General features: G+C 45.1%; 1 pseudogene; it reads left to right on the forward strand.

The window, feature by feature from the left end:
• Window positions 1-1,635: 1,635 nt before the first annotated feature.
• LOC139262188 (ferritin heavy chain B-like) lies at window positions 1,636-6,176 on the forward strand (annotated as a pseudogene).
• The last annotated feature ends 8,085 nt before the right edge of the window (window positions 6,177-14,261 follow it).

Below are 14,261 nucleotides of genomic sequence, written 5' to 3' on the forward strand. Positions count from 1 at the left end.
AGTAAATAAAGAGAAACTGTTCCAATGGTCGAAGGGTCGATAACCAGAGTGTGCAGATTTAAGGTGATTGGCAAAAGAACCAGAGGTGACACGAGGGAAACTTTTTTACATAACAAGTGGTTATGATCTGGAATGCACGGCTTGATAGGGTGGTAGATACAGATTCAATAGTAGCCTTCAGTGTGGATATGGATAAATACTTGAAGGAGAAAAAATTACAGTGACATGGGGAAAGAGCGGGGGAGTGGGAATAACTGGATTGCTCTCCGAAAGAGTCGGCGCAGACTCGATGGGCCGAATGGCCTCCTTCTATGCTGTACTATTCTATGAATCTATCTGACTCTATGGAGACCAGACTGTGCACTGTACTCCAAGTATAGACTAACCCAGGCTCTATACACATTGAACATGCTGAACTCGGATATGCTTCAGCTACAAGCACTCCCCACACTGAGGTCAGAACTGCACTAATGGTTAACTGTTTGCATCTCACACAATATACCCGCTCAATGTTCACCCCACTCCATGACGATACGTTTCCGACAGTCTGACCACAAAGGAGCACAGCCCTGGGGGCAGCTCCCTGAGTGGGCTGGAAATTACACGCCTGTTTGTCTGGAAGAGAAATTTCTGTCTTTACATTCAAAGGGATTGTGTGATGGGGAAAATTATTGAAAGGAAGGTCAAGTCTAATGGGTCTCGCTTCCAAAGAATCTGATAATGAGAATGACTAACTCTGGTGTAGGTTCCATAACACATAAAGATGTTTCCGATTAATTTATTCAATCTTTTGTATATTAAATCATGGGATGTGGACATCGCTGGAAAGGCCAGCATTTATTGCCCATCCCTAGTTGCCCTTGAAAAAAGAAAGACTTGCATTTATATAGCGCCTTCCACAACCACTGGACTTCTCAAACGTTTTACAGCCAATGAAGTTGTACTGTGGGAAACACAGCTGTCAAATTTACGCACAGCAAGCTCCCACAAACAGCAATGTGATAATGACCAGATAATGTTTTTGTTATGTTGATTGAGGGATAAATATTGGCCCCAGGACACTGGGGAGAACTCCCCTGCTCTTCTTAGAAACAGTGCCATGGGATCTTTTTGAATCGCTGAAGTCTATGTGGTGAAGGTGCTCCCACAGCGCTGTTAGGGAGGGAGTTCCAGGATATTGATCCAGCGACGATAAAGGAACAATTGTAGGAAAAGTCATCAAATAGCAAAGGATGCATCTCAACTCCTTGAGCTTTTTGAAAATAGCAAATTATCATTTCATTCACCTGAGAACGTTAAACAACGAGACATTTTCAGATTCGAGGGAGGTCAAGGAACCCAAAGACAGTGACATCACCGAGACTGATCTCCCAAACCTGCCTGTTATCCAAAGCTCTGATTGGCTCTGGGTCTCGACCCCGCCCCACATTCCCTCTTCTTTGTTAATTGGTGCCTGGAATCAGGGAAGATTCCTAACTGGCTCTCAGGGATTGTCAATCATCATTGGTGATGTCACTCCCTGTTTGAATGCAGACTGTCCCAGTAGTATAAATACAGGAGCATGTGTGAGAAAGGGTCAGTGCTAGAACTGTGTAGGTGATAGTGAGCAGTAATAGTGTAATTTAGATAGCGAAGATGGCCTCCCAAGTGTGTCAGAACTACCACCAGGACTGTGACGCTGCTGTCAACAAGCAGATCAACATGGAGCTTTGTTCCTCCTATGTTTATCTCTCCATGGTGAGTCTTGTATTCCTTGTTGCTGCATTCTGAAAGGTTGGCAATTCTCCAGTTCCATGAACTGGCTTTAAGCTATATTTCTCTGGACTTCCTTCCCTGGGGGAGAAGAATCTTTGGGCAGTGAGAGCTTCAGGTGTGTAAGACAGGGGGATCTTGTTGAGTTAATAGACTGCTCCATGTAGCAGCTGCTCTATTGAGGTTTAATATCTGAAACCAGCTCAGCTGCTGCTTGAGTGTGTGACAGAAGAGCACAAACCTGGTCAGGGGCCTGTTGACCTGAAACAATGTTCAGTTTCAGTGGGGGGACTGTAGTGAGTGAAATGTGGGCAGGTCCTCACTAGTGTTCTCATTAATTGGAGGTGAAGTACTGAGAATCCTGGTGTTGGAGCCTTGCTCACTGCTGAGATCTCTTACACTATTGCTGACTAAACTACTAGAGGAGGATTTTTCTCACCATGTCCAAACTTGGATTAGAATGGAAGAATAATCATTTCTATAGTGTCAGTCACTACCTTGGCTAAAGCAATTTGGGACATTCCAATGAAGGTGTTTCATGTTTCTAATGTGGGAAATGCAGCACCCAATTAGTGCACAGTAAGTTCCCACAAACTGCAATGAGAATGATCCGATCACCTGTTTTAGTGTGGTTTGAAATAAATATTGGCCAATGGAGCCTTTCCTGCAGACGAGGTTGACGGGACTGGCTCTGCAAGGGCCGGGCGTGGAGGTCGTCCTCTCGGCTTACGCCGATGACGTGCTCCTCGCGGTAGAGGATCCCGCTGACCTGCGGAGGATGCGTGAGTGCCAGGAGATTTACTCGGCCGCATCCTCTGCCAGAATCAACTGGGAAAAATGTTCCGGACTCCTGGTGGGTCAGTGGCGGGTGGACTCCCTGCCGGAGGAGCTCAGGCCTTTTGCCTGGAGCACGACCCATCTCCTCTATCTGGGATACCTTAGCCCCGACGAGGAAGCCTGGCCGGCGAACTGGCAGGAGCTGGAGGCCAAGGTCGCCGCTCGCCTAGGGCGCTGGACAGGACTGCTCCGAGTGCTGTCTTACAGGGGTCGAGCGCTAGTCATAAACCAGCTGGTGGCTGCAATGTTGTGGTACCGGCTGGTCACTTTGACCCCTCCCCCTGCGTTTGTCGCCAAGATACAGAAGAAGCTGGTGGACTTCTTCTGGAACAACAGGAAGCACTGGGTCTCTGCGGCGGTCTTGAGGCTCCCGCTTGGGGAGGGCGGTCAGTCGTTGGTGTGCGTCAGCACCCAGCTCGTGACTTTCTGTCTTCAGACCCTGCAGAGATACCTTTACGTCGAGCCCCCTCCTGGGTGGCGTGCTCTGGCGACGTATTTCTTCCGCCAGCAGCACGGCCTCAACTACGACACGCAGCTCCTGTTTGTGAGTGTGGGGGCATCAGGACTGCCCTCCGGGAGCTGCCTGTCTTTTACAAGGAACTCATCAGGGTCTGGAACAAAGTCTCCACCAAGCGCAGCTCTCCACCGGCTGGAGTGGCGGCCGTCCTGCAGGAGCCGCTGCTCGGGAATCCGTACCTCCACGACGGAGGTTTTTTATGGCGGTCGGACGAGAGGTGACCAGGGTCAGCGACCTGCTCGATGGCAGAGGAGCGGGCTGGATGGCGCCAGACACGCTGGTGTGGCGCCTAAATTCTGCCAACGCCCGCCACGCGGCCGATGCCATCGAGTCGCTAAAAAGAGCTCTGGGCCCCGACTCCGTTAGGTGCATCGAGGAGGCTCAAGCACGTGGGGAGATCCCGTCCGAACTGACCCCCGTCCGGACGGAATTCCTCATCGGTGCCAAACCCCGGAACCTCCCTCGGGGGCCGGCACCTCAACTTGAGCCGCCTCGGGGAAATCCCCTCCGTGCCTTTCAGTTCCGCGCGGAGGGGTTTCCTGTACGGGCTGCTCCTGCACACTCTCAACTTTGCCATCCTCGCCTGCCGTCCGGACACGCCATGGCGTACCATCTTGCCGTCCGGAGGAGGCGGGGGTCCCCGATGGAGGGCACTCTACTCAGGGGTCCTCCCACTATTTGTCGGGGACTTGGCCTGGAGGGTGGTGCACGGAGCAGTGCCGTGCAATAAACTTTTAAGCCGGTTCACGGGCTCCCAGGCCGCCTGCAATTTCTGCGGTCTGGAAGAGTCCGTGTTCCATGTTTTTATTGAATGCACGAGGTTGCAGCCCCTGTTTTGTTATCTAAAGGGGCTGCTCCTGAAATTCTGGCTGCACTTCAGTCCCACACACCTGATCTTCGGGCACCCTGTGCGGAGGGGAGCGGGTAGGTCCAAGGGCCTCCTCGTAGGACTGCTCCTGGGCACGGCCAAGGGTGCCATCAGCCGGTCCAGGCAGCGGGCGGTCGTTCAGCCAGACTGCCTGCCTCTCTTCCGCACAGACATCCGGTCCAGGGTGTCCCTGGAGATGGAGCACGCGGTGTCCACCGGTACGCTCGCGGCCTTCCGCGAGAGGTGGGCACCGGAGGGACTGGAGTGCATCATCACGCCCGGCAACCAAATTTTAATTTGATTTTATGTTTTTAAGTTAATTTGTTTTAATTGCCGGTGCTTTGTGTCCCCCTCCCCTTTTATAGGGGGCACTTGGAGAAAAAATATGTTTTTGTGCCAAAAAAAACCCCTCAAAAAAACCACAAAAAAAAAATAAAAGGGCCTGTAAATGTTTGGTGTTTCCCCCAGATCGGGGGGGGCACGGTTTAATGTTTTTTGTTTACTCCCAAAAAGAGTTAAATATTGGCCAGGACACTGCAGAGAATGCCCCTGCTCACTGCAGTAGTACCTAGAATATCATTCAATATCATTGCTGATCTTGTATTCACTCCACTTCCTGCTCTGTCACATATCCCTTGATTCCCTTGGTATACATAAATCTATTGCTCTGTCTTGAATATAATTTGAGACTCCACAACCCCTGGGATCAAAAATTCCAAAGTTTCACCACCCTTGGGGAAGAAATTCCTCCTCATCTCAATCCTAAATGGCTGACCCCTTATTCTGAGATTGAATCCTGGTTCTAGACTCCAGCCAGGGCAAACTTCCACCCTGCATCTAATCCTTCAAGCCCTGTAAGAATTTTGTATTGTGAGATCACCTTGTCCTTCTAAACTCTAGAGAAGAGGCTGAGTCTGCTCAAACTCTACTCCCTTGAGATCTTTCACATCCACCTGAGCAGACACCCTCTGTTTAATGTTTTGTGTGAGTGACAGAGTAGAGGAGGTATTTCTTTTCCAGGAATAGAATTTTGTTTGACTGGACATGAAATATAATCTTGAATGTTAGTTTATAGCTTTTCTTTGCTGGTTGAACCTTTCATCCTGTTATAGGCAGGTGAAGCTCAACTCCAATTGATGAAGTGAATGGCATTTTGTTAGTTAACAAATGATATCTATTTTTGAAGGATTAAGAATTCCCTAACTGGGGGAAATAATCTTTCTTTGTATATGAAGATCAATGTCTAAAGAAGCTATTTTAAATTCTCTCTGCTGTCCTTCTACTTTGACTGGGATGATGTTGCCCTGTGTCACTTTGCTGAGTTCTTCAAGGAGCAGTCACATGAACGTGAGCATGCTGAGAAACTGATGGAATTCCAGAATCGGTGAGGAGGCCGTATCATCTTGGCGGACATCAAGGTTGGATTTCATAAGCGTGTGGCTGCCTGTCTGGCTCCCCTTAGACTGATTGAAACCTCTATTTTCCTTGTACTGTCTTGTGTATTTTGTTTGTTCCATTGTAAATTAACAGCCTGTCACTTTCCACTTTAGAAACCAGAGCAGGATGAGTGGAGCAATGGTCTGGAGGTGATGCAGAGAGCTCTGCAGATGGAGAAGAATGTGAACCAGAGTCTGCTGGATCTGCACAAACTCTCTCCACTGGGGGCACTGACCCTCATGTAAGTTCCTACATGTGGGTTTCTGGGTAAGTTGGAGGTGGTGAAACATTGCTGTCCTTGAGCTGTTTCAAAAGTGCTCCATGCCCAACAGCTTTGTTTTTTGAGGGGGGGGGGTCTCTCCTGGATTCTTCAGGGGGTGGGGGAGAGGACTGTGAAGTTGGCTTACTGTGGACATTGACAAGTAAATGTGTCCCAATGTTTCCAGGATCTAAGCTCACATTGTACAGGAGTTACTGGATCATTAGAGCAAATGTACATCAATCTCAATTGCCCTGCTTGACTATTCTCCAGTCCAAGAGGATTTAAATCTCAACTCCAGGGGAAGGTCTGATCCTTGATATCTGCTGCTGGACATAACTAGTTTCCCTCAGTTGTGTGACTTCCTGGAGACCCACTACTTGGATGAACAAGTGAAGATGATCAAGAAGCTTGGAGATTACATCACCAACCTGAAGAGACTGGGAGCCCCTCAGAATGGTGTGGGAGAGTACCTGTTTGACAAGCACACCCTGGGGGGAGAGTGACTGAAGCTTGTGTTTATATAATTGTGAGCTTATACTGTAGAGAATGTCAGCTTGTCTTTGTGCAGGCTGTGATGTGAAATGCAATTAACTGTAAATAAACTGTCCAATATTGGACTAGGTTGTCTCCTTGTAAATTTGAGTGGTTGCTTATTGTCAGATTAACATCTGGCAAGAATTACACTCGGCTGTGCAACAGCTTTTTTTCTTCCTCTTCAGCTGTAAGTCTAATTTATTGAGCTAGACATTATGGGCCCAAGTTTCCACATGATCTGCGCCTGATTTTTAGGAGCAACTGGTGGAGAATGGACTATCTTAGAATTTGCAATTCTCCACATTTTTTTTTTCTGCAGTTCTAGTCAGGTAGAACAGTTCTACTTTGGAACATAATTTTTTCTTCAAAAGGGGGCGTGTCTGGCCACTGACACCTGATTTGAAAGTTTCCACAGTGAAAATGTACTCGAAACTAAAGTAGAATGGAGCAAGTGAAGATTTTTGTAGAACTGAAAAAACCTGTTCTAGACATTAAAAAATCAGGCGCAGGTTACAAATCAGGTGTCCAGAACGGAGTGGGGGGGGAAGGGAACTCATTAAATTCTACAATCAATCCTTATTTATACTTCAACAAATATTATACAATTAAATCCAACCTGAATAAACATTTATAAGCAAAGAAAAGATTAAATAAACCTGTGTGAAAGTGCTTCAGCCAGGAAGAATGGTGCAGCAAGCCTCACAAAACAAGGGAGCCGAACGCAGGCGGGGCGGGGGGGGGGGAAGGGAAGGAGGGAGCCGGGCGGGGAAGGAGGGAGGCGGCCGGTGGGAAGGGAGGGAGCCGACCGAACGCTGGGGGTGGGAAGGGAATGGAGCCGTTCCAGACGGCTGGAGGGAAAGAGAGAAGGCTGCAGGAAGCCTCAGAAATTGAGGAGCCATTTCCCGACGGCAAAAGGGGGAGGTCACCGGGAAACGGTTGCCTCAACTTTCTGAGGCTTCCTGCACCCTTCTCACTGCTACAAGAAGCCTCTGTGCTGATGGCAATGTACTTTCATTAAAAAATGTTCAAAAACTAAACAGCTACAAAGAACTACAAAAATGGCCGAGTGCCAATGTTTTTTTCACACTGAGCATGCGCGAACGCTCCAACGCGCACGTGCAGCGTTGCCGGCAGGAAAAAAACTAATTTAAATAGTACCCGCCCCCTCCCACTTACAAAATCGGCGCGAGTGTAGGCTCCGCCCCCCTGGGCGCCGTGCCAAACAGACAAGGAGCTGCAGGGCTCTCCAGAATCGCGAGTTTTGTTTTAGGCGCGAAAAACGGGTGCCCAGCGCGGAGGGGCGCCCATTTTTTATCATGTGGAAACTTGGGCCCTTAGTGTTGCATGTTGAAGATCGAACTTTAATTCTGTTTATACCTTGGGAGCCATTTATCTTCTTGCAGTTAAATGTTTGTGTTGCAATGAGAGGTGGAGAGAAATGCTGTAACAACAACTTGCTGATTTTTTTTGTATAGCTCCTTTTTAAACATAAATGGTCCGAAGGCATTTTGCAGGAGTGTCTCTAAATAGAGACCAGAAAGATAACTAAACTTGTGGTCAAACAGGAAGGTTTTAAGGGAGTGTCTTACAGGAGGGTGAACGGAAGAGAATTGGCAGGGTGTGAACTCTAAGCTTGGGCCAAAGTAATTCCTTCCACTGGTGATAGATATTCTTTCTGCTCCATGCATCAATGGTAACTCTTTTTAATCTTTCAATACAATAAGCTCTCAGCTGTTGTAATTTTGTTAAAATGCAAGGAGTGTGCCAAAGAATTACAGTCGAACCATTTCATTGCCAGGAAGAATTCAATTTCAAGAATGGTAACTGCTCTGGGAAGAACAGTTTATATATTAATTGGAAGTAAGCTTCCACTACTCCCACTGCATAGGTCCTGTGGGAGATACTGCACGTTGCTCATGGAACCAAACTCCATGCTGCTGCTGCAGACTTGTTGGTCAGTTTTGGGGGTGAAGTCAGACTTTGGAGAGACCAGCAATGTGGGAGCTCCGTGAAGCCAGAGTACTAAGTTGGTGGTGGTCTCAAATCACCCCCCGCCCCCCCCATCATTTCTAGACCCAGGAATTATAGTAGTGAACAGAATACTCAGTTACAGACAGATCTTTTGGTCTCAACCGTCACAATGCTTTTATTCAAGTTACTGAAGATTGCATAGTAAGAAGTCTTTGCCGACATTCGGGGTGTGGCAAGCAGGTCCTACAGAATTCAACGAACCCCCAAATTGAGAACTACCGCTAACGGACCAGAAAGGATTGGTAAGCATAGTCCCTGTCTGTCCTGGAGTCTAACCTAGCTAGAATTAGGTATTGGGAGGTGTAATTTTACTGTAACCCCCCCCCCCCCCTTGAATGTGTAATGTATTGTTCTTTATTAGAGTGATTAGTTTGACATTGTATTTTCTTGAGTGTAATAAAATCGAAGTTCTTTTGCATCAAACCAGTGTCCTTTGCACTTTGTCACATCCCCTAAATAAATCCAGAGTTTAGAACCCAAGGGAATGGGAGCAATTCGAACCGCTCAAGTTGGGCAGAGGTGAACCTGACCCCTGGGACCACCCCCTTATATAGTGTGCACAAATCATCGTATGATTTCTCCTTGCGTTTCGCTGGAGTGAGCCGATTCTTCATGAGGCCATACGATGATGCCTCGCAGAGGGTGAGGAGGATGGCCCTTTGTTTGGCAGCGCTCTCTTCCCCATCTAGTTTGTTGGCCACGAAGTAGTGGTCGAGTCGCTCCACAAAAGTTTCCCAATCATCTCTCTCCAGGATGCCCACTGTTCTCTGCATCTTTGGGTTCACTATCTGTATCTCATCGCCAGTTGCTGTGTATGGAGAAAGAGTCAGACTGAACATATGAGCTCAAAGTAAAATGTGACCTTTGTCTTTTATTGCAGGTCTCCAGAGTGCCTCTCCAACCTGTGAAGCCTCCTTAAATACCTGTGCTCCCAAGGAATTATTGGATTCCTTGGGACTCCAGGGGAAGAGCCCTCTGGTGGCTGTACAGAGTAAATACAAGTCCACATATATAACATCCCACACTAACCAATTGTGATAGTCACGGAGCACAAGGCACAAATGTTTTTAAGATAGAGCAGCTTTCTGGAACTCTCTGTGGAAGCTGCTTCTTGTCAGGTGACCTGACTTTATTAAACACTCTGGTGCAGTAACACAAGATGCCCAATAGGTTGAGCTACAGACATTACATTTCTCCCTCCTTAATGAAGAAGTTATTATAACAACAATCATCACACATAACTTGCATGGTTATACGTAACAAAGGATATGAACTTATTTTGCCGTATTTACAAATTAAACTTATTCACTTGTTTTCTGTTTCGAAGAGGATACTTTTGCTCTCAAATAGAACCTTCCAAACATGGTATTGAACTTAAACTCAATCGAGGCTGATCCTGAGGAACGTTTTCCTCTAAGGGCCCTTAATTTCCATTTGAACTCTCTCTATCTTCAGGCTGTTTGTTTTCCCAACTCGGACTCAGATTAAATTATGATTTTTCTCTTGAATTTGTTTCCAGTACATTAGGTGTAGGATATGCTACTGGTGTATCAAAACTGTCTGATGAGTCAGAAATAATTAAATCATTCCCACCTTCAACTCCTTCCATGTCTGAAGGTAAAATATGATCAATGTGAACAAACCTAACCTATCAAACATCTTGACCAAATATCTTCACCAATCTTCCGAATAACCACTTTACCCATTTATAGTGATGGTCCTTCATGCTCACCACCTGATTTAATTTCACACTTCTTTCTTTTACTCTACCTCTATCATGATTTTCTTTCTGTCTTAATTGTATCTCTTCTACAGACTGTGCCAAATTTGGTTTGAACAATGAGAATCTGGTTTGTGGCTGTCGTTTGAAAAACAACGTTGCTGGTGTTCTACCAGTAGTTGTATGAGAAATATTACGGAATGTAATTAGAAAATTAGCCAATTTGTGATCGAATGACAACTGTCATTTCTTTGGATTTGGATCCAACATTTGTTTGATGAGGGCACGTTTTACAATTTGTAGAGTGTGCTCTGCTGCACCATTTGAAGCAGGGTGGTACGGTGTTTCACATCATTTTTGCTCGTGAACTGTGCAAATTTTTCTGAATGAAATTGTGGTCCATTATCAGAAACAATTTCTTCTGGGAGGCCAAATGAAGAAATTAAACTTTGCAAAATGTCGAATGTTTTACTTGTTGTAATTTTCCACATTGGAAACACCTCGAGCCACTTCAAATGGCTATCAATCACAATGAACAATTATTATCCTTCTAGCTCAGCAAAATCAATATGTAGCCTTTGCCACACCTTGGAAGGCCATTTCCATTGCTGTAATGGTACTGATGGTGGTTGCTTGCTTAACGATTGACGTGTCGTACACTGACTCACGATGTACTCTATATCTTTATCAAGACCTGGCTACCATAAGTAACTACGTGCAAAACTCTTGGTCGAGCACATTCCCAAGTGCTGGTCATGGAGGTCTGTTAATAATTTGGACCTGAATTTATTTGGTATAACCACTCTTGCACCCCACATCATACAATCTTTATCGACTGATAATTCATTCCTATGAAAGAAGAATGGGTGAATATCTTTGTCTTTTACTGGTTTGGGCATCCATTTGCAATATGCTCATACACATTTGACATCACTGGGTCATATTTGGTTGCTCTACCAATCTCCTCAACTGTGACTGGCAGTTCATCATTGTATGAAAAATAAAACACTTCTTCCCTATTGGGTGTAACTGGTGATGGGGAAGTCAATCTAGACATAGCATCAGCATTACTGTGATCAGCTGATCATCTGTATTCAATATCATATGTATATGCTGATAAAATCAAAGCCCATTTCTGCGTTCGGGTTGTAGCTAATGTTGGAACTGGGGACTTTGGATGGAGGATTGCTGTCAGGGTCTTATAGTCCGTAACGATGGTAAAGTTACCACCATACAAGTATTTGTAAAACTTCTTGACCCCAAAAATTAATGTAAAGCTTCCCTTTCAATTTGTGCATAATTACTCTCACTGGCACTGAGAGTGCGTGAAGCAAAAGCAATTGGTCTCTCCTCCCAACTATATGCTACATGAGAGATCACTGCCCCAACTCCATACGGAAAGACATCACATGCTAGCTTGATTTCCTGAGAAACATCATAGTGAACTAACATGGTGCTCTCTACCAAGTTGCTTTTACACTCCTTGAATGCTGTATCGCATTCTTCTGACCACTTCCAATGGATCTGTTTTTTCAATAGTTCATTCAGTGGATGTAATACTGTCGAAAAATTTGGTAGGAACTTCCCATAATAGTTCAAAAGACCCAAAAATGATGGAAGTTCAGTGACATTCTTGGGAGTGGGTGCATTTCTGATTGCATCCAGCTTTGCCATGGTTAGATATAAACCATCTTTGTCTACTCTGTACCCCAAGTACTCCACTGAGTTTTTAAATAACTCACACTTACGAGCAGACACTCGTACTCTGTGCTTCTCTAGCCATTTGAGGACTTCATTTAATATGTTATTATGAATTTGCCTATTTGGTGCTGTTATCAGAATATCATCTAAATAACATTATACCCCTTCAATACCTTGCAAAATCTGGTTCATCACCCCTTGGAATATGGCAGGAGCAGAAGATACTCCAAACAGTAGCCTATTCAATTGATATGGGCCTAGATGAGTATTTATAGTCAAGCATGACTTGGACTCCTCATCTAGTTCAAGCTGTAAGTAGGCATTCGTAAGATCCAACTTTGAGAAGATCTGACCACCTTTCAGTGTTGTGAACACATCTTCTACATTTGGCAATGTATTGGGGATATTACCCTCTAGAACCTGGTTTACGGTTACTTTATAATCACCACACAATCGTATCTTACCATCGGACTTAGGTATAACAACAATGGGTGTAGCCCAATCACATCGATCTATCTTAGAAATAATGTTTTCAGTTTCTAGTCTTTTGAGTTCTTGCTCAATTTTCTCCTTGAGTGCATATGGTATGGAACTTGGCTTGTAGTAAACCGATCTAGCGTCCTTCTGCACCCTGACACTCGCTTTGAAGCCTTGGATCGGACTGCCCGTTTTCCAGAACACCTTTGGATAATTCTTGATGACCTCATCCGTTGATGCAAATTTCATTTCAACACGAAAAATCTTACTCCACTACAACTTCAGTGATCCCAACCAATTTCTTCCTAAAAAGGCAGGCTTGTCTCCTGCCACTGCTATTAGAGGCAAGCTCAGAACTTGATCCTTGTATTTCATTGATACGGTGATACAACCTACCACAGAAATGTTCTCTCCCAAGTAGCCTCGCAGCTCTATCTTGGATTTCTCCAGTTGGAAATCACACAATTTGTCGAGGTATAGTGACTCCGGTACTACACTCACGGATGCACCCGTGTCGATTTCCATGGGTATCTTGAATCCCACAACATCTATGTGGATTATGATACTTTTCGAATCGCTGTCCGTTAACCTCGTGCTCCAGATGACGTTTAACTCTAACATCTCCTCGTCCTGTTTTTGTTTTTCCATGCTGTGTAGTATCTGGGGATTTTTACTCATAGCTTTGAAAGCTGAACAAATAGTTTTGAAAACTGGTTTACCATTTTTTCGGCATGGCTTCGCAAGATGCCCAGATTTCCTGCAGAAGAAACACTCTGCCTTCACATTTGGACAACTTTGAGCAATGTAATGTCCCAGGCACTGATAGCAGGATGTCAATGCTCTCTTACAATTTCTAGTTTCTGAGACTTTGGGCCCGCACCGCCTTTTACTTTGAACCTGCAGGCGATTAACCTTGGTTGTCTGGCGACTGAAAATAATAGAAATTCTCATGAATATTGGTCGGCCATGCTCATCGACCTAGATGTCTGACAAGCTATATCAAAGGTCAAGTCAGACATTGTCAATAACTTTCTTCTGATCACGAACAAAATGGTCCCACAATGCTCGGTTCTGAAAGTTTCAAAAATTACAGCGAATAGATAGCTTTTTTAATGCTACAATGTATTCACTGATATTTTCATCAGCCTTTTGACTTCATAAACCGAAACGATAGCTTTCTGCAATTTCCAAGGGTATGGGGTTGTCATGCTGTGAAAATCTCCTCAAGCATTGTGTCCTTTGACCGGCAGGCACAAGCAAATTTATCAGCGTTTCATACAACTCAGGCCCAGCTTCAGTTAAGAAAATAATTTTCTGTTCCATCACCGCCCCGTTCTGGTCTGCATTCTCTGGGACTTTGATTATGCTATTTGCAGCAAAATACATTTCTAGCCAATCCACATATGCTTTGAACCTTTCCCGGTCACATTTATATTCCCTGAAATGTCACATCATTCCCATAGTTGCAGCCATTTTAACTCTGGCAGTTCAACAGTGTGCTCATAATTTACCTCAAATTTGTAGCTGTAATTAAAATACAAAAACTCTCAAAGTCTCTCTGTCAGCTGGCTGAATCATTCACCAACAAAAATTTCAGCTTTGTTTTATCCGATTATCCCATTCGTTGCCACCATTTGTGATAGATTCACAAATCACACAGCACACAAGCTTTTACGATGGAGCAGCTTTCCGGAACTCTCTGTAGAAGCTGTCTCTTGTCAGGTGACTTGACTGTTTATTAAACACTCTGGTGCAATAACACAATATGTCCACAGTGTGGAGCTACAGACATTACACCACTGAAGCTGTGACAGCAAGCTGATGCCACCTGTTGCTTTCCCTCCTCACCCAATTGTAGTGCCCAGAGTTCCATGTGCTGAGATATTGCTTGTCTGCCTACAAAGCTTAATAGAAAGCCGATAGCAGCAGTGGTGAGTCCAGTTACTGAACTACCTGAATAACTGAACAGGATCTGTAGCAGCTATTGAATACAAACTGCTCTTCACAGGGCTGATACACTAAATAGGAAGCTAATCCAGGACTTTTTCTTCACTGCACTGAAATGGTGCAACATTAATTTACTGGCAAAAACCCTCTATGTTTAACAAATGTCACATCTTGTTGG

This window comes from Pristiophorus japonicus, chromosome 4, assembly GCF_044704955.1.
Source record: "Pristiophorus japonicus isolate sPriJap1 chromosome 4, sPriJap1.hap1, whole genome shotgun sequence".
Lineage (NCBI taxonomy): Eukaryota > Metazoa > Chordata > Chondrichthyes > Pristiophoridae > Pristiophorus > Pristiophorus japonicus.